Source organism: Apodemus sylvaticus, chromosome 19, assembly GCF_947179515.1.
Source record: "Apodemus sylvaticus chromosome 19, mApoSyl1.1, whole genome shotgun sequence".
NCBI classification, from domain to species: domain Eukaryota; kingdom Metazoa; phylum Chordata; class Mammalia; order Rodentia; family Muridae; genus Apodemus; species Apodemus sylvaticus.
In genome coordinates, this window is record NC_067490.1 from 56,192,107 (window position 1) to 56,213,356 (window position 21,250).

At 39.3% G+C, this 21,250-nt stretch overlaps 1 long non-coding RNA gene across 1 annotated transcript; it reads right to left on the reverse strand.

Moving 5' to 3' along the window:
• Positions 1-4,665: 4,665 nt before the first annotated feature.
• LOC127669157 (uncharacterized) lies at positions 4,666-8,789 on the reverse strand. Its single transcript, XR_007974339.1, has 3 exons — positions 8,671-8,789; positions 7,802-7,921; positions 4,666-4,711 (listed from the first exon to the last, which is right to left on the reverse strand). It is a non-coding gene; the product is annotated as an uncharacterized LOC127669157 (long non-coding RNA).
• Positions 8,790-21,250: the final 12,461 nt, after the last annotated feature.

Genomic DNA, 21,250 nt, shown 5'->3' on the forward strand with positions numbered 1-21,250 from the left:
TTCCCCACATGTAATAAGGATACATGCTCTACTATGTTCATAGCAGCCCTATTTATAATAGCCAGAAGCTGGGAAGAACCCACATGTCCCTCAACGGAAGAATGGTTGCAGAAAATGTGGTATATACACAATGGCGTACTATTGAGCCATTAGAAACAATGAATTCATGAAATTCTTAGACAAATGTATGGAACTGAAGAACATCATCCTAAGTGAGGTAACCCAGTCTCAAAAGAACACTCATGGTATTCAGTCACTGATAAATGGATATTAGCCCAGAAGCTTGGAGTACCCAAGACGCAATGCCCATATCAAATGATGTCCAAGAAGAAGGAAGGAGTGGCCCCTGGTCCTGGAAAAGCTCAGTGCAGCAGTGTCAGGGAATAGCAGGACAGGGAAGTGTGAAGGGGTCGATTGGGGAACAGGGTGGGGGAGGACTTATGGGACTTTCAGGGAGGGGGAATCCAGGAAAGGGTAAATCACTTGAAATGTAAATAAAGAATATATTGAATTAAAAAAAAAAAACCTTCCTTAGGCAGGAATCTTCTGCTATTGCCTCTTGTACTTTCAGGTATATTTTGGTATCATCAACTTTTCTACCACACTCATGTTTGGTTGCCATATGTGGTTGAACACACAGTTGAAGAATCTGGACTCTAAATGATGTTGGATTCAGGTGTCAAATGGACTCATGCTGTAATGAAATGGAAGGACAGAGAAAAATAAAGGCAATCCATGACAATAAAGGTGAATGAGAAGCCAAATTTCCCTTCCTCCAAGGGAAAGTAAGTCTCACTTTATGGACATAGCCTCAAGGCAACTCCTGGATGTTTAGCAAGCAAACTTACATACTAAAATAACAACTGTGAAAAAAAGTTCAAGGGGACTGGAGAGATGGCACAGTGGTTGAGAGCACTGACTGCTCTTCTGAAGGCCCTGAGTTCAAATCCTAGCAACCACATGGTGGCTCACAACCTTCTGTAATGGGATCTGATGCCCTCTTCTGGCATGTCACAGTGTACTTATGTATATTAAATAAATAAATCTTTAAAACGAAAGTTCATTTCAAGAGTTATCATACAATAGAACTGGGAAGAAAGAATATAAGCTATTTTGGGAACCATTACTAATTCCTACAGGAGCAGAAAAGCGAGTATATGATACTAAATTGTTGGATGGACAGTACAGCAACCACTATCCTTCACTTAGCACAATTTTCTCGAAGTTATATGGTCTATGTTAGCATATTTTTAATGTACAACTCTTTCATTTATGAAGAATTCTTGCTAACATTATCTTTTGGGAAATCAATGTTAACATAAGCAACACACTGATGGTGAAAAGAGAAATTTGTGAGTAGGCTTATAACAAAATTCAGTGTTGTGAACTTGATTCCATCCAGATGTCATCCACCAAATGCCTGTTCTTTGCTAGCGATATGTTGAGTATTACAGGATCCCAACACCTGACCTCAAGCAGGTAACAATGTACTCTGAAGTCACTGGACATCAAAGGAAGGATGTATTTGAAATTGCCCTAGTGCTGGGCGGTGGTGTAATTTCCAGGACAGCCAGGGATATCCAGAGAAACCCTGTCTCAAAAAAAAAAAAAAACAAAAAAAAACAAATACAAACACCGAAAGAAAGAGAGGGAGAGAGAGAGAGAGAGAGAGAGAGAGAGAGAGAGAGAGAGAGAGAGAGAGAGAGAAAGAAATTGCTCTAGGAAAAGATACAGTGTTGTGTTTAGTTCTGCACTTCCTCCCTTTGTTCCAGGAAGTGGACACACCACCCACTCCCACCAGGCTTCCCTTAAATTTGCAGATAAAAGACACATAGACAGTTGTTCCTTTGCAACTTGCCTTTGAACACTATTGCTGGCTCTACTATCTCTTGCCTGGAAAATGTACCCTTATTATTACCCTTAGCTCTGTTCCTCCCATCTGCCCTAAACTTCAGTGGCTAGTTCCATTTAGCCCCTGCCAACATCCCTTACCATCCTCCTGTAGTAGTGGCCAGAGGCCCTGGCTCCTCCCAGTGCTCACATGCCTGCTGGATTCTTTACCCTCCAAAGCATTGTAAATCTCCTTCTCCATCCTTTTGTCTACCTGCCTATCTCCAGAGACCTGGAGGTCTCACTATGGCTTCCTTTACTAACAAATCAAGAACCAACTGGGAAACAGGAACTTAGCATCAAAAACGACCCCTACACTTCACCTTTTCTATCCAAAAAAAATCTCTTCTCCCAGACATAAATTGAACAAAACCATAACAATCATGTAAATTACACAGTATGGTATACAAATAACATTCAATCCATCATATTTGTCAATTAGAAAAAGTAATTCTACCATCATTTCTAACTGAAAGAACTATGCATCTCTTTTTTTTCAAGAGAGGGTTTCTGTGTAATCCTGGCTGTCCTGGAACTCACTCTGTAGACCAGGCTGGCCTCGAACTCAGAAATCCACCTGCCTCTGCCTCCCAAGTGCTAGGATTATAGGCATGTGCCACCACACCCGGCAAGAATTATGATCCTATCCCTTGATTATGTTTAGATTTTAGCCTGTTATGCCATCTGAAAACCATGCCCTCCACTCTATAACCTCTCTCTCAATGTTAAAAACTTGAGATTGATTACAAGACTAAAACTAGTCTTCAACCCAGTCAGAAATCTGAAAATGACTCAAAGGTTTCCTGTTTATATAAGAAGCACCAAACGTTGCTTCTCAAAGTTAAACAACTGTAGAGACAGCTGACTTACCTGGACAGCAACCCCAATTCCTCAAAAACATTGATGCATCAGTCTTCAGCCTTCTGGCCCAGGATCATCTGTCAGACCTTTATAGAGTAGAATTATTGAGGACTGTTTACCCTATATTGGCAGAGCTAACACTTTATACTATTCTGTATAATGTATCCTTTTCCTGGACAGCATCCTGCCTGCAGATGATATAGGCAAATTCTGCCCAGTGGTCACCCTGCCATGATAAGCAACCTTGCCTGGAGGTGAAGATGCTTGATATCTTCTTTGAACCAAGAAAGGTATGCTCTCAGGAGCAGATATCTCTTATTGTTAAATGATTAAATAACATTAAATGTCACATTCTGTAGGTTTCTGGTGTTTTTGAGGAAATATATATATATATATATATATATATATATATATAGATATAGATATAGATATAGATAGATAGATAGATAGATAGATAGATAGATAGATATTGTTAAACATTGACTATTTAGCTATTTCTAATTGAAATATATGAAAAACATGCTTTTATAATTAAATCGGAATCTAACATAAACATGAAGTTGTTATCTGGCCCTTAACTTGTAGCGATTAATCCTCTAAGAACAGTCTATAATTGCAGTTTTTAGAAGGACTGGGTCTAAGCTTTTTATTCTTAGAGGAATTGCATGGCACAATGTCTATCTAAGAGTAACAATATCAATCTCACATTTTATATCAATAAAAGAAATCCATACTAATGAAAACCTTACATCTCTGTAACTGCTCGCAGTTACATGGAACAGGTTACCTGGAAGGGAAGCTGGGAATGTATGGGAAAGCGGCAAAAAGAGAACGAGAACAAGACAGCAGTTGCTGTTCAAGGTCTCAAGGTTTAATGGAGGACTCTTAATACATAGGCAGGGGAGAACCTTCCCCCAAAGGCTGGGAACTTTCCACAGAACCTGTTCGGTTGCTCAGCAGGAAGCTAGTGTATCTCAGGAAACTGCAGGTCCTGGAAGAACAATGGGATTCACCTTGGTCTGAGTGGTCCACCCTAAGTGGAGGGGATAATGGCTAACACAAGAGTTCCAGCTCAAAGGCTAGGAGAGGAACTTCACCTTGGTTGATGTCAAGTTCCTGCCAAGTGGCATGGCACCCCAATAAGTCTCTCTACAAATCTCTATCAAAATAAATTCTATATAAATGTAATAACTTATAACTTCAACCTTGCATCAATATGAAGATTTCTACCAAATAAGATTATCGCTACACAAACCATCCCATCTATTTCCAAAATTATGACCATTGCTAAATTATCCCTTAAAATGAAAACTCTATAATTTGTAAAATAACTATTATCAGACACTCAAATCCAGGGAATTGGTCTGAAAACTCTCTGTAGCTTCTTCCAGCTGAACAGGGCCAATGGAAAATTGAAGGGCTGGGGAGAAGTAGAAAATTTTGTTAGACTTCAGAAAGCAATGCTTTAGCAACCGTTATCCAGTCTCTGTACACTTAGAAAGCTCAGGGCTTGACTGAAGTTCTGACTAGATCCATCTGAAAGGTTGAATGAGGCAAGACAACCCGGAATCCATAACACATGGGGTCTAAGCAGGTCAGTTCAGCGTGTCTGAGGATGAATCTCACCAAAGCTGTACATTCTGTCATATATAAATCTCACAACCAAAAATTTAGTACCATTAAGACATCCATATAGACTGTGCAGAATGGACAGATTAGTGAAGGATGACATTCTGTTCCTTGTTTGAGCATGTGAAAGACAGCTGTCTTTTGTAATATGAGTTAATTTTATAAATAACCAATTATAATCAGGTTTTATCCCTGCCACGTGAAGGATGGCACTGTGACTCTTTACCTGTCCTTTTTGATTCTCTTGAATATCTCTACTTCTTCAGGGGTCTGCCCCTGCCATATTGGATGCATATCACTCTGGAAGGGGTCCAGAGCCTGTTCTCCTTTCCTGTCAACACAAATGTAGAGCCTTTCTCCAAAAATAGCAAGTCTTTGGTCCAGCAATGGGAAATCATTAAATGTTTAGCTTGACTTCTCTCCCAGAGGAAATCTAATATAACCACCAAACTTAAAATCACACTCATTTTGATAATTAAAATAATTCAAAGCAAATAAAGCAATCTAAACAAATATTACATTTTGAGACAGTGCTTGTACTGTCCCCTGCCCCAACCTTCCTGAGATCAAGGTCTAAATTATTTATTTAATAACTCTATCTGCTTACTGTATGAGCCTATTTCCAGCCTCTCTTTTGATATAATTCTCAAGGCCTACGTTTCTACTGTCTGAGATAGGCTAGGCACTCTATTCCCTGCCTTCATTCTAATTTTTTAAGATTGAGTGCCTCAATATTCTAATATCTATAAATTCCCTTCTGTTTACTGAATAAGTCATTTCTTAGGCTTCTAAATCTGTCATGCCAGAAATCAATTCCAGAATTCCCATGAAGTCCACTTTTAAAGAATTTGAGTTTTTGATCTTAGCTATTCTGACTGGTGTGAAGTGAAATCTCAGGGTTGTTTTGATTTGCATTTCCCTTATGACTAAAAATGTTGAACATTTTTTTAGGTGTTTATCTGCCATTTGACATTCCTCAGGTGAAAAATCTTTGTTTAGCTCTGTAGCCCATTTTTAATAGGGTTGTTTGGCTCTTTGGAGTCTAACTTCTTGAGTTCTTTGTATATCTTGGATATTAGCTCTCTGTCAGATATAGGGGTGGTAAAGATCTTTTCCCAATTTGTGGGTTCCTGTTTTGTCCTTTTGACAATGGCCTTTGTCTTACAGAAACTTTGTAAATTTATGAGGTCCCATTTGTCAATTCTTGATGTTAGAGCATAAGCTATTGGTGTTCTGTTGAGGAAATTTTCTCCTGTGCCCATGTGCTCAAGGCTCTCCCCAGTTTCTTTTCTAGTAGTTTCAGTAGGATGTGGAGAAAGAGGAACACTCCTCCACTACTGGTGGGATTGAAAGCTGGCACAACCACTCGAAATCAGTCTGGCAGTTCCTCAGAAAACTGGGCATGATACTGCCAGAGGGCCCCACTATACCACTCCTGGGCATATACTGTACTGGCTAGTTTTGTGTGTCAACTTGACACAGGCTGGAGTTATCACAGAGAAAGGAGCTTCAGTTGGGAAAGTGCCTCCATGAGATCCAGCTGTGGGGCATTCTCTCAATTAGTGATCAAGTGGGGAGGGCCCCTTATGGGTGGTTCCACCTTTGGGCTGGTGCTCTTGGGTTCTATAAGAGAGCAGGCTGAGCAAGCCAGGGGAAGCAAGCCAGTAAGAAACATCCCTCCATGGCCTCTGCATTAGCTCCTGCTTCTTGACCTGCTTGAGTTCCAGTCCTGACTTCCTTTAGTGATGAACTGCAATGTGGAAGTGTAAGCTCAATAAACCCTTTCCCCCCAAACTTGCTTCTTGGTCATGATGTTTGTGCAGGAATAGAAACCCTGACTAAGACATATACTCAGAGGATTCCACAGCATATAATAAGGATACATACTCCACTATGCTCATAGCAGCCCTATTTATAATAGCCAGAAGCTGGAAAGAACCCAGTGGAGGAATGGATACAGAAAATGTAGTATATTTGCACTATGAAATACTGCTCAGCTATTAAAAACAATGAATTCATGAAATTCTTAGGCAAGTGGGTGGAACTGGAGAATGTCATCCTGAGTGAAGTGACCCAATCACAAAAGAACACACATGGTATGCATTCACTGATAAGTGGATATTAGCCCAGAAGCTCGGAATACCCAAGACACAATTCACATATCAAATGATGCCCAAGAAGAAGGAAGGCGAGGCCATTGGTTCTGGAAGGGCTCAGGGCAGCAGTTTAGGGGAATACCAGGATAGGGAAGTGGGAAGGGGTTGATTGGGGAAAAGGGGCAGGGAAGAGGACTTATGGGACTTTCGGGGAGGGGAGATCCAAGAAAGGAGAAATCACTTGATATTTAAGTAAAGAATATATCGAAATTTTAAAAAAAGAATTTAAAAAGAAAATAAAAAAGAAATATCCAGGCAAGACCTTTTTATATCACTTCTAAAGCATTTTTTCACTCAGTCTTTCTTCTGTGGGAGCTTAATATCTCTGTATACTTAAACAATTACCATTATAATCCCTTCTGTCCCTAAAAACAATTAAATCCAATTTCCTCATCTCTATCCTTTGTCTGCTTTTTGGAGGCCAGCAGCCTTTTACTGTCTGCCTCTGCCTTCCTCCAAACAGCCTATCTTTGTACAGCAAGGAATACCAGCACCCGTGAGCAGCTCTTTCTAATCCTTCCAAACTGTAGGAAGAATTGAAGAATTCCTCTCGTGGCTCCAGCAAAATCTATATTCCCGTCTAGCTTTAAGAACAATTAAACCAAACTTTAGAACCCTATCCTTTGATTGCCTGTTTGTAAGAAGCAGGCAGCTTTAGCTTTACTATCTGTTTCTCTGCCTCAGAGCAGCCATCCTGTCTCATGTCACAGCAGGGGACCCAGGTGAGCTGAGCCTGTCCCTGTGTTCCTTTGTCTCAGTTTCCTGTAAGCTGGAGCCACCACTTCACTCCTTGCTGAGAGAACAATTTTTCCATGTCTGAGATTTATATCACTCTGTGTACGTGATCAATCCAAGAATTTCTAAATTAATAGTGGATTCTTGTCTTTTTATTTATTTTTTTTAATTTTCATTCAACATATTTTGATCAGGTTTTTCCCTTCCCCAATTCCTCCCAAAATGGTGTCTTGATGAGACTGACCTATACTTGAGAAGGTGAGGAGTCCTTTAGTGGGCAACTCTAGGCTTGAGAGCTAACCTAAATAACAGCAACTCAGTTCAATGCACAGGAAACATCAGAAAAAGACAGGCTGGAACTACAGTACCAACTAATATTGAAGCCTGAAACCTGAGGATGGGATCAGAAGTCTGAGACCATGTGACATACTCAAGTCAGGTATCCATGGCTGATGGAGCCGCAGACCCAGACCCCAGTGCAGGTGAACAGAACACAGACTCCTGTGCGAGCCTCTCCACTCTTTCTGTACCTGCTCCATCCAAGGATGCTGCCTGTGGGGTGGACATTCCACTCCTTCCTGAGCCATGTTCCAGTTGCTTCTGGAAATCCCCTCACAGATTCATGGGGAATAGTTCAAGTGTGTTTCAAACTAATTAAAGTGACAAACAGGTTTAACCATCACAAGTTGTATCATCCCAGAACAAGCTTCTAAGATAACACATTTGGTTAGCTGGGGTTTAAGCAGATGACAGGGTTTCTTTCTATTTAGAAAACAAGAGAATGGAGTTAAAAATTAGAAAAAATAGGGGAGATGTTTTGTGCACACTGTATGTAGTTATTTCTCTGAACAACTCAGTTTCCATCCAGCTCTAAACCACTGCACTCAGCCAGCTTTATTATCAGATACAAACAGCCTCTTTATAAAACTGTAACATATATAAACAGTTTGGTCATACTATCAACAAACCCTTCAATCACAGCAGTAACAGATTTAGAAGAAGCTTATCATGCCAAACAGCAGTTCCCACAGAGACAACACAGATATAGGGACTTGTTTCATGTCACATGCTCTCGTGGGTTCACACTGCCGGGCTCCCCTGGAAAAAATCCAAAAACTCTACAGCTTTACACTGTGGACCTTGGCAGAGGTGTAATTTGGCATCCACATGTACATAGGTGTGACAAGTAGTTATTTGAGAAGTTCTGAAGAGTCACACCTAATAAATTAGTATGTCTTATCTGATTATTACAGAATAATAAAAAATATAAAATTACACACGTGCTATCTATTGGATCGCATCAGGGAAGAATTTACACAGAACAGACATTATAAAACTTGGTCTTTGTTGATTGAAAAAATGGAAAGTCTGAAAACTGAATATTTAACCTCTTACTTACCTCAAATGGAAGCAAATGCAAACCAGACCACAGGATAAAAGATGTCTGTGATGTCATCACCTGCACATCAATCAGCTTTTTGAAATCTGGAGCACAACCTGCAGTCCAGAATACACATCCCAAGAGAATGCCACAGCCTCCCTAACGATATCTCTGAAGATATTTTCCAAAATACACAAACATGGGCTTCAACTTACTGGCAGGTGGAAAAGAGAAAAGTGAATTCATGAGGTGAGGGGCCCAGTGTGTAGTGCCTCCTAACTTGCTGTGTGACACATATCTGATCTTTCTAATCTTTCATTTACAAACTAAACAAAAGAAAACTGTGTACTTGAAGTTCGCAAAGGCAGGCTCCCTGGAGAGTGGCCACTACTCACTCCATATGTAGCAGTACTGGAATTAGGCAGGCATCCCTTCTGTTCTGTGGTTAACATTCTATACCCCAAAACAGTGCATTCTTATTCTCCGATCTGTATAATGATGCTCTATTTCAGTCTTGCACATGTTTGCTTAGGATGGAGTCTCCAATAACTAAGCCTGGGCTTGGATTTATTATACAGCTGAGTATGTCCTTGAACTTCTGATCCTCCTGATTCTAATTCCCAATGATATGAACCAGCACTCCAAATTTTTGCAAACCTAGAGTTGAAACTTGTCAGACCAACACTCTATTATAGAACTATATATCCAGAGTCTCACAGGTGATAGGAAAATGGGGATACCTAAAATGATGGATCTGATTCTTTAGTCTTGGAGTTGGTGGCAGTCATCATCATCATGTGATAAACTGAAGTACAACATCAGGAGGAAGGAGTTCTAAGCAGCAACAACAGACTAATAGTGTCCCTCAACACATATGGCAAAAACATCCAAGTAGCTGCCTAGGCTTGGAACTAGACAAGGCTGTCTATTGTAGAATCTTTGTAACAAAACTTGTCCTACACATTCGGGGTTCAGTGTATACAATGAGAGACATTAACTAGAACTTTTAGCAGTCTTACATCTCCCAAGGAGTTCTACATGACTAACAAAGCAAGCGTCTGTCATAAGCCAGCAGCACCTGCTAGCTTTCTCCTCCCCAGAGCAGCTATGTGGCCCTGACATTACTGGCAGATGGTGACATGAACGGCAAGGAATACACCAGGCCTTGCACTGGGAAAAGTGTGTGCTCAATGCAATGATAACTGTCCTTTATTCATTTAAGAAAGATAAGCCAAATAGTCCTGAGAGGAATGAAATATACCTGTAAAACACAGAGTTGGAGAGTTGTTCATAAAATGGTGGCCACCTGAACTGTCATTTATTTTTAAATCACATTTTCTGTTGGAAAATAAGAGATGGGAAAATATTACTTCTACTCTTATTCACTTCATCCCCAAGTGAAGAAAGCACGAAATTGTCCAGTGGTTATACATGGTCTGTAATCTCAACTACTGGGGAGGGCTCGGAGGAAGGAAAATCAAGAGTTCAAGGTCATCTTTGGTTACTTAGCCTGTTGTCCAGGATACAAAAGAACCTGACTGTGCTGTTCCATGTCTCATCACCAGCTCCAAGAAGTCATGGTCTTGGTCGACTCAACTTGCTGTGAATGGGAATCTCAGGCAGATTTTCTACTACATTGGGCAAATAGAAAATGAGGAGTTCAGCTAGTCACAAACACATTTGAAGAATAAAAACATATTCAGAACATAACAAGATTGAGGTAATCCTTTCTGATGCTCTTGATGCCTAGAGCTGCCAACTGTGGCATCCTGCAACCTTACAGAGCCAATTTACATTGTAGGCTTGAGATTTACATTTGTTTACACAAATAAAACATAAACAAACAAAAAACAACTATTAAAATCAATAGCTCACCTCAATTGTGAACAGCCTTAAGAATTAATATTATGAAAATACTTTAAACCTAAAATTTTTCAAGGTCCCATTAGCAGACGAGGTAGAGGATTAAAAACGCAAACAAAAGAAAAACAAAAATGACGTGTGCTTTAGGGAAATTCAACTTAATTGTAAGCAATAGTTAGAAAAAAATTGAAATAGTACATATACGCCATAATGAAAACTCACATTTTTATAATGATTTAATACAGAGGTGAAAATCAGATTAAAGAATGACAGGCTTTTCAGTGTCAAAAAATAATAGATTGTTATTCAAGATTTGTTGAAATACATCTTAAATACATACAATGAACTCTCTAGAATCCTCCTTGTCAAACATGCTTCTAAGTTCAGGAAAGTGTTCTTGAAGGTTGAGAGATGCAATTAGTACAGCACTTACCTGGCCTGTGTAAGACTCTGGCTTCTACCTGCACTGCCAGAGAGCTAAACAACCATCTATATTCTTGACCTACCTTGTCCTTTTTGTATTCCTAAGAACCTCATTAATTCAAAGATACCTTCCAAATTGTATTAACACCTTATATTTGAGAGACTCCAGGGTAGAACTGAAGTTTTTGCTTGACACCCTCGAGGATTTTCTACAGTAGACCAGACTTTGCCCTAGAGAAGGGAGTGTGCAATGGCTAGGGCCCAGCCTTAGAAGACAGGGTACGGAAACTCCATGATGATGAGTGGTCAGCTTGAGCTGGACCTGTGCAGCTTCTTAGGCATAGTGTATCCACATCAATACCTCAGAGGCTGATCCTTCTGCAGAAACACTCTTGAGCCAGTAGCTAAATGTTCCTTGGAAAGAAGAGCCCAAAGATGTCAGAAGCCTCTAATTCTTATGTTACAGGGGTTTGGGGGTGTGAGTAGTTTGGCTAGGACACTGCAGAGTTAGTTGTGTGGGAATGACGATTAATTATATGTCTTGTAAAAAAAAAAAAAAACAATGTGGAGAAAAGGAAAGCAACAGACTAGGGAATGCAAATGGAACTCCACAGTTCCACACTGGGCAGAAGAAACAAAGCCACAGCTGCAGAGAAAGCAGCAGCTTCACACTGGGAGAGTGCAGAGATACTCAGCCTGCTCTGCAGAACACAGTCTAGCTCAGTCTTCCTGGGAGTGGCCTGTCTCCCTACCTTTCCTGAATCTCTCCCCTACCCCCTCTAAGGTCTCAATTACTACCAAACACCCACAGAATGGTTTCTTCCAGCAGGTTTTTAGCACTCTGTAACAGTTGCATAATTCAGAGCAGAGGGCTGGGGGTGATGGTGGTGGAATGAGGGAAAGGGTACTTGACCACAGGAAACAATCCTTGAGATGTAGCCTCTTAGAGGCCACTGCTTTCTTGATCTCTACCTAAATTCCAGGACCTTTCCTGGAATTTCACTTCACTTAGACACTAATAATGCAACAATTCAGTACTGAATTGTTAGGTAGGGCAGTCCTCCTCCTGCATTCCTCACCTCAGGAATGACAGATCCTCCACTCCAGATTGCTCCACAACTTCACTGACTTGGCAATCCTCTTCACAAGGCTTGCTTCCTTGCAGAGCACAGCAAAAACTGCATCCTGTCATCCACTCTGATGGAGTTCCTCAAAGCAGGCTACATATCCCTGCCAGCTGCTTCTTCCATGGGAAAAAAAGAAGCTTATGGTGATAAGGAGAGAGAGACAGACAGAGACAGAGACAGAGACAGAGATGGAGGAGAGACAGAGACAGATAGAGGAGCGACAGAGACAGAGACAGAGGCAGCGAGAGAAAGAGAGAAAATGTGAATTCACATACTGAGACTGAAAGTCCTGGTCAAGAAATGTTTGGTAAGATTCTACCATATACTTTTCCCTCTTAAACAAACATCTTTCAATAACACTCCGGATGCTAAATTTGTCCTTTGTCTCAAGTGTTGCCTCTCATGCTCTCTATAGCTTAAAAGTTTCCTAACAACTTGCCTAGCAAAGGCTTAAAGTGTTGTTGAAGTATGACTGCTCCTAAACCTGAAAATGCTACAATGTTGAATTTCAAGTGTTGTTGTTCTTCAGTCAGACAGTGTTGTTCAATTCCCTATCTAAGAGTTTTTACCATGACCAAAAAGCAAGTTGAGGAGGAAAGGGTTTATTTTGTTTATACTTCCTTATTGCTGGTCATCATTTAAGGAAGTCAGGATAAGAATTCAAACAGGGCAGGAACCTATAGGCAGGAGATGATGGAAGTCATGGAGGGATGCTGCTTACTGGCTTTCTCCCCATGGTTGGCATGGTCTGCTTTCTTACAGAACCCAGGACCACCAGCCCAGAGATGGCATCACCCACAATGGGTTGGGCCTACCCTCATCAACAACTCAGTAAGAAAAGGGCTTAGAGCTAGATATTATGGATACATTTTCTCAATGAGTTTCCCTTCTTTCAGGTAACTCTAGCCTGTGTCAAGTTGACACAAGTCTAGGAAGATACCTCCTTTAAAGTTGAAAATCTGAAAAGGAATTTTTTACTTGGGGGAGATTTCCCAGCTTGTGGCTTCTATTAGGGGTCTACTGTTCTAGAACTACAAGCTGGCCATCTTCATGTAGAGTAACCTCTCAGCTGCTGGTGAAGATGTGCTTCCTACTCCATGTATCCACACCCAGCATGACAGTAGATGAATCTACAAGATACCTGAAATCTTAATTAATTTCCTAGAAGATTCTGCTACTAATTAACTTTCGAAATAGCTGCATAATGAATGGTGAACTTCTTTCTAATCTATGCAAAATTGTAAACTGAATTTTCACAGTATAGTTGGCACCTGCACTTTGGATTTCAGGAAAGACACACAGCTATGTAACCACAGGAGGTAGCAGAATTCAATTAATCACTCAAATTGATCCGGGCGTCAACAGTACGTTCTTCAATTTTTGTGTAATTTTGCGGACCCAGATTAACATAGTCCAAGCAGCATTAGACCAATCCCCATTTCCTGCTTTTTTTTCCAGTTAAAAAGTCTCTTTTTTTCACATATAAATCAAGTATAATTATAATAATTATGTAAATTATAAGGTATGATATCTACTCATAGACTAGATGTTATCTAGTCTATCAATATTGTACATTTAGATATAGTATTCTATCATCTATCTTAATTAAGAATTTATATTTTAGCTGGGTGGTGGTGGCGCTCGCCTGTAATCCCAGCACTCTGGGAGGCAGGGGCAGGCTGATTTCTGAGTTCGAGGCCAGCCTGGTCTACAGAGTGAGTTCCAGGACAGCCAGGGCTACACAGAGAAACCCTGTCTTGAAAAAAATACCAAATCCAAAAAAAAACAAACAAAAAAACAAACAAAAAAATGTATATTTTATATTTGAATTATATTTTGACTTTAACTTGTAAATCACCTAAAAACCATCTATTTAAATCTAGATGGTCTTAATGTTACATAACTTAAGTTTGATTATGAGATTATAACTAGTCTTCAACCCCATCAGAGATCTAAGAACAGATTAAATATTACCGGAATATATAGGAAGTGCAAAAACATATATGATTAACCTGGACTGATTTGCTGGTGTCTCATCAAGAAGTAGCATTTAAGACTTTTGCAGCCTTGGTTCCAAATGGATAGACCATCATTTGTGCTCAATTATGCCCGTTCACTGAAATAAACTTTATGCATAGCACCAACAGACCTGGAGAAACTGATTGCTTTTTTGATGTGGAGATCTGCGGCAGAGTTACAATTGCCAACTTATGGTTATAAGAAGAAGGAAAGGTTGGTTGATGGTTTGCCACTTTTTCCTCACCAACCTTCACTCTTCTTTCCTGAAGAGTCTCAAGGATTTCCTTTCGGTTTTGAGTCACTGTTTCTAAGACTACCATTAACCAGGATCATTTGGGCTTGATAATCTTTCTAACACCTCAGCTTCACGGCTTCTTAATTTTTACCAAAGCCCTTCTCTTCTGGACCATATTGGCACTTGCTATTTCACCATTCCCTGGATTCTGTACACTATCTTTAGCATTGGCCTAGCAAAGAGGAACAGATCTTCCATAGTCCTCCCCAAGTGTAATTTTCTTGCTCTCATAATTAGGGGACTCTTGCTTTTCAGGGCCATTCACACTTCTCAGATGTTAGTCCTTTCATAGCCAAAACTTCTCAATTAATAGCTAAAGTTTTAGACATAGATGGGAAACTTCGTTGTGCATATAAACATCCGAGTTTGGGCAGGTAGAAAAACAAAAAACAAAACAAACACCGGACACTGAAGGAAACTCTACCAAAAACTTTTGCTAGAGTCCAGAAAAGGATGCACAGATGTCCTTCCTTTGCTTTGATTTGGGTCCATTATACCTCACATAGGGAGGTATTGTCTTCCCTATGACATTATGGTTGAAAGACCTTTCTCATTGTTTCCCAAGTTCTGATACCAACAGTTGGCAGAACTCTCTAATCATTCCTTTCTCAAGAAGTAAAAGTCATCCAGTCCTCCAAAGAAACTATTTATTGGACTATTCAAGTGACCTGGCCAACTTCTGAGTCCACTATTACTTTTCCCTTGTTCAAGTAGAGTGATCCTATCTGGGTCAAATGCATAACTGAAGGAGAAATTAAGCAAACTTGTAAATAAAATCCCTGCACAATCATTCTCTCCATTCCTATGGCTGTGAATGTAGCTTGGCATTACACCATGGGTCTACCACACCCAAGTCAAGGAAGTAAAAGCCACAGATGCTGCCAAATAGACTGTCTCCGGATTATGAGCCATTAAAATTAAGGTTTTTATAGAGACCCCAGATCCTTCTGCTACCTGCCTCTCTACCTTCTTTTGAGACTTGTGTTTGGTATGAATAAAGGTTTCAATCCCCACTGTCCTCAGTCTTGGATATGGCAACTGAGGAAAACAGATAGGGAAGGTATTAGCTAATGTGAATACAGACCAGCAACCCATATTCATTTTGACCTTTGCTCCCTGATGTGTACTCTAAATGTCTGGTTGTACTGAAGAAAGGAAAGATATGGGATTTCATCTTTGTGATAGGAATACAAAATTTACAATTCTATGAATGCCCTATATCTGAGCTACCCTAGCTGCCAGAAATAAGAAGTTTCTATTGTTAAGGTGGGGTTGTAGAACAATGGTTTCCTAAAAAACACACAGGTATATAGCAAGAGAGTCTCCTCCAAAAAAATACAAATAAGAAAATATAATCCAATGGCTGTTTTCCCCTGCTGATGACTTCTTGTGGCACTTCATACTGCACTTCACTGCCTCTCACGTCAATGTTAGCTAATGGTGTAAGGTGATGTCTGGTCAGTATTAGTGTTTTGCAGAGCTGCTTCATTCAGGCCTACTCAATTTTTTTAAAGGGAACTTTGGTTAATCAAATGATAATTTAAGGGACATAAATATGAATTAGGAAAATGTAGAAAAAGTAACTTACCATTTCTGGACATTTTAATGTTTTAAGGTCAGTCTCATAATTATGTGCTTATAGAAAAATACATCTATATACATGTATTATCAAGCAATTTAGCAAAATACATTTGCTATTGTACTTTTAAAAGGAAACTTAAATTATGTGAATCCTGGTTTTAATGAAACCAAAGCCTAGAATAGTATTTCAGAATACATAAGAATAAAGGGAATTGACACATCACAGATCAAATGAATGAAAGTTTATTGAAAATTTAAGCAACCAAATTTATACCAAAGACCCATATTGTATACAACATACATTTTTTTTAAAAAGGGAATATAGATGCTTTAGGAGGACTAACTTAGAATGATGCTGTTTTATACTAAACTTCATTAAGTATTCTGAATGAATAGAACAGGGAACAATGAGCTTCCTAATATTGAACACATAGCTTTTAAGGCCAAGTAACATTTGGCTCTCTGAGGTGAAGTTTTAATGGTCATAATCATGTTGTTTTCAATGCCACAAAATAAATTGAGCGGTTAATTACCAGGTCTTCTTCCTAACAGTATGTTGTTCTCTTCACAAAGTATTACATAAAGACATTATCTAAAGCATGAATATTCCTTCTGGGGTACTTGTTAAAGCCGAATTTATTTTGCTTCCCTATTGCCTCCTTCCAGTTGTAAGTGCTACAGACTTGACAGCAGCTCCATATACTTTCATGTCACTGCCTCGTCATCAGAAATCTTAATGGCAGCTTAAAAGATACCTTTTGTATAGTGAAGTGAGTGTTGACTGAAGCAAAGTGACACTGGCTGGCCCTCTATCTTTTGAAGCTGTATAAATGTGTGGCATCACTTTTATACATCCTGATACATACCTGAACACATCTCTCTGATTTCTATATTCCCTTGTATATGCTAGGCTGGAGTAGGATTCGCTGTGATTGTGAACAACTTTCAAGCCTCCTGAACACTGTCATCACATCACCAATTAATGGCAATAAATGTCCTGAAAAACAAAGTGTTGCAGAACATCCCTCAAGGGTCATACTTCAGCTTCCAAGTCTGGTCTGCTGCCCTGATCTTCCAGTAGCAGTTTGATGACAATCATATTTTGTTAGCTGCCTAGACCTGATATTTGAGTTATGTTGGATTTAAGCAGGTCCCACAAGACTGCAAGGCCTCATCTCACCAGCCGCTTGCCTATGTGCCTCTTGTTTTACATCCTATTTCTTTATCATAGGATTTCTCTGTAGGACTGGCACCATTCATCCTGCTGGTCTCACCCTTGTTTTCTTGAGTCCCATTCTCTAGGATATGGGATTGAATCAGGATTCCCATTTACACACTGCGTACTATGCTACCTCCCCCTGAGCCTTTTCTGTGTGTTTGTTGCTGGGGATTGGAAATAGAGAATGCATACTAAGGAAATGCTCTGTCATGAGCCCAGTCCCCATGTAACATGAGTGTTAAGACTGAGCACAGCTGCCTAGATGTCCAGGTTCTTCCTAGAAGCAACCAAAGAATGAATATCCAGTGGCACAAGCAATATAGGACATGGCAAATGAGTTTTCTAGAGTTGGTCCACTTCTTTGAATGGCCTATTATGGGGGAGCTCTGAGAGGCATGGGTGTCAGATACTTTATCCAAGAATTCCTTCTCGAATGATATGCCTTTCCTGATGGTCTTACATATCCTAACGATTCCTGAGCATCAGTCTACCCTATTGGACAAATTTCGTGCAGATCAACATGAAGAAGAACTTTCATTGAAATAACACTATTTAGATGAATTACTGATTTTATAGAATTCCTGATTTTGTTCAAATATTATTAGAAAGAATGTTTAAGGAGATGGTTTTAGTTTTTTTTCTCAGAATCATATAATAAAGTTAGAATCAAGAATAGAATGTGTCCCCTCCACACAGAATAGTAAGTAAAGGTTGAGTAATAAGAAATAGAATCAGCTTTCATAAACTGCACTAAGAAGAGAAATAGGATTGGAACAAATTAATGATCGTGGAAAATCAATAATTCCAGGTCAGGTGTGCATTAGAATAAAATAAGGTCATATGGGGGCTGGAGAGGTGGCTCAGTGATTAAGAGCACTGACTGCTATTCTAGAGGTTCTGAGTTCAATTCCCAGCAGTCACATCGGGGCGACTCACAACCATCTATAATGAAGACACTGACAGTGTACTCACATATATAAAATAAAATCTTAAAAAAATAAGGCTATATGAAACTGTTCTTTGAACTTATGAGCATAGAGAATGAAATCTTGCTTTGAACTACCAACAGCCTTCTGTAACTCCCTTTTGTGTAACATTATATCTGTGAGGTAATTTTATAAAAATAACTTTTGTCTAACAAGTTTTAAAAAGGCTGATTCTAAAAATAAAGGATGGCTGTTAGGACTCTGTTCCATCCATCAAATGTGTATATATGCATATATGTCTGTCTGTACAGAATGTATGGATACCTATCTATATATCTACATATTTACATATGTGTCTATGTGGTCTACTTCCCTGTCCCTTTCTTTCATTTAGTCTGTGCTTTGACTGTAGAATTGAGGACCCTGATATTTACAGTTGATATGCATGTGTAAGCAGGGCCAATCCTGTTGCTGATTTTTGATGTTTTCTTCTTAGTGTACTTTATTCTTTAATAATGAAGACTTTCCACATTATGACTTCAGGGAGAAGAGAATGCTGAATCCTCTTTTCAGGGAGAAATAATGATTCCTATATTTCCCTTAGGTTTTAGTTTCTTGAATATAATTTGTTTAAGCTGTTTATGTCATGGAAAATTATGCACTCTCCTTAAATCATCACAGTTTTGCTGAATATATTATTTTAGGTTTGCTGTTATAGTCTTTAAGAACTGTATGTATTGCGACAGCCTCTGGGGGATTTCAGTTTTCACTGAAAAATCAGCTGTTAGTTTTCTCTTACAGCTTTCAATATGCATTCTTTCCTTTTTTTTCTTAATTTTATTCGATATATTTTTTATTTACATTTCAAATGATTTCCCCTTTTCTGGTTCCCCATTCCCTGAAAGTCACATAAGTCCCCTTCCCTCCCTCTGTTCTCCCACCCATCCTTTCCCACTTCCCTGTTCTGGTTTTGTCTTATCCTGCTACACTGGATCTTTCCAGAACTAGGGGCCACTCCTCCGTTCTTCTTGTACCTCATTTGAAGTGTGGATTATGTTTTGCATATTCCAGTTTTCCAAGCTAATATCCACTTATTAGTGAGTGCATACCATGATTGATCTTTTGAGACTGGGTTACCTTACTTAGTATGATGTTCTCCAGCTCCATCCATTTGCCTAAGAATTTCATGAATTCATTGTTTCTAATGGCTGAATAGTACTCCATTGTGTAGATATACCACATTTTTTGCATCCATTCTTCTGTTGAGGGACACCTGGATTCTTTCCAGCTTCTGGCTATTATAAATAGGACTGCTATGAACATAGTGGAACATGTATCCTTATTACATGCTGGGGAATCCTCTGGGAATCCATGCAGTTTTTAACACTATTGCACGGTAATATTGCTTGAGGTCAGGGATACTGATTCCCCCAGAATTTCTTTTGTTGTTGAGAATAGTTTTAGCTATCCTGGGTTTTTTGTTATTCCAGATGAATTTGAGAATTGCTCTTTCTAACTCTATGAAGAATTGAGTTGGGATTTTGATGGGTATTGTGTTGCATCTGTATATTGCTTTTGGCAAAATGGCCATTTTAACTATATTAATACTGCCAATCTATGAGCATGGGAGGTTTTTCCATTTTTTGAGGTCTTCCTCTATTTCCTTCTTCAGAGTCTTGAAGTTCTTGTCATATAGAACTTTCACATGTTTGGTAAGAGTCACCCCAAGGTACTTTATACTGTTTGTGGCTATTGTGAAGGGTGTCATTTCCCTAATTTCTTTCTCAGCCTGCTTATCCTTTGAGTATAGGAAGGCTACTGATTTGCTTGAGTTGATTTTATAACCTGCCACTTTGCTGAAGTTGTTTATCAGCTGTAGGAGTTCTCTAGTGGAGTTTTTTAGGTCACTTAGGTAGACTATCATATCATCTGCAAATAATGATAGTTTGACTTCTTCCTTTCCAATTTGTATCCCTTTGACCTCCTTATGTTGTCTAATTGCCTGAGCTAGTACCTCAAGTACAATATTGAAAAGATAAGGAGAGCGTGGGCAGCCCTGTCTAGTCCCTGATTTTAGTGGAATTGCTTCAAGTGTCTCTCCATTTAGTTTGATGTTGGCTACCGGTTTGCTGTATATTGCTTTTACTATGTTTAGGTATGGGCCTTGAATTCCTGTTCTTTCCAAGACTTTAAGCATGAAAGGATGCTGAATTTTGTCAAATGCTTTTTCAGCATCCAATGAAATGACCATGTGTTTTTTTTCTTTGAGTTTGTTTATGTAGTGGATTACATTGATGGATTTCCATATATTGAACCAACCCTGCATCCCTGGGATAAAGCCTGCTTGATCATGGTGGATGATCATTTTTATGTGTTCTTGGATTCGGGTGGCAAGAATTTTATTGAGTATTTTTGCATCGGTGTTCATAAGGGAAATTGGTCTGAAGTTCTCTTTCTTTGTTGGATCCTTGTGTGGTTTTGGTATCAGCGTAATTGTGGCTTCATAGAAGGAATTGGGTAGTTTCCTTCTGTTTATATTTTGTGGAATAGTTTGAAGAGTATTGGTGTTAGGTCTTCTTTGAAGGTCTGATAGAATTCTGCACTTAAGCCATCTGGTCCTGGGCTTTTTTTGGTTAGAAGGCTTTCTATGACCCCTTCTATTTCTTTAGGGGTTATGGGACTGTTTAGATGATCTATTTGGTCCTGATTTAATTTTTGTATTTGGTATCTGTCTAGGAAATGGATTCGTTGTTATATATATTTAAGTGTTTTAATAATGCTCAAAGGATTTTCCTTCCTTGTCTTGTTTATTTGTTGTTCTTTGGGGGGTTGTTATGCATAGAGGAGCCTTGTTCAGACATTTTATATATGAGCATGCTGAAGATATCCATGCCAGTGACTTGGTGTCTCTTTTATATATCTTAATAATTAAATGTTTGTGTATTTGATGGTGTTCCACATGTCTTATGACTTCCTTTCATGTGTGTGTGTGTGTGTGTGTGTGTGTGTGTGTGTGAGAGAGAGAGAGAGAGAGAGAGAGAGAGAGAGAGAGAGAGAAAGAGAGAGAGAGAGAGATGTTTGCATGTACTTTTGTGTTTCTGCCTTAATTTCTCTTAATGCTGGACTGCAAATTTAAGCTGAAATA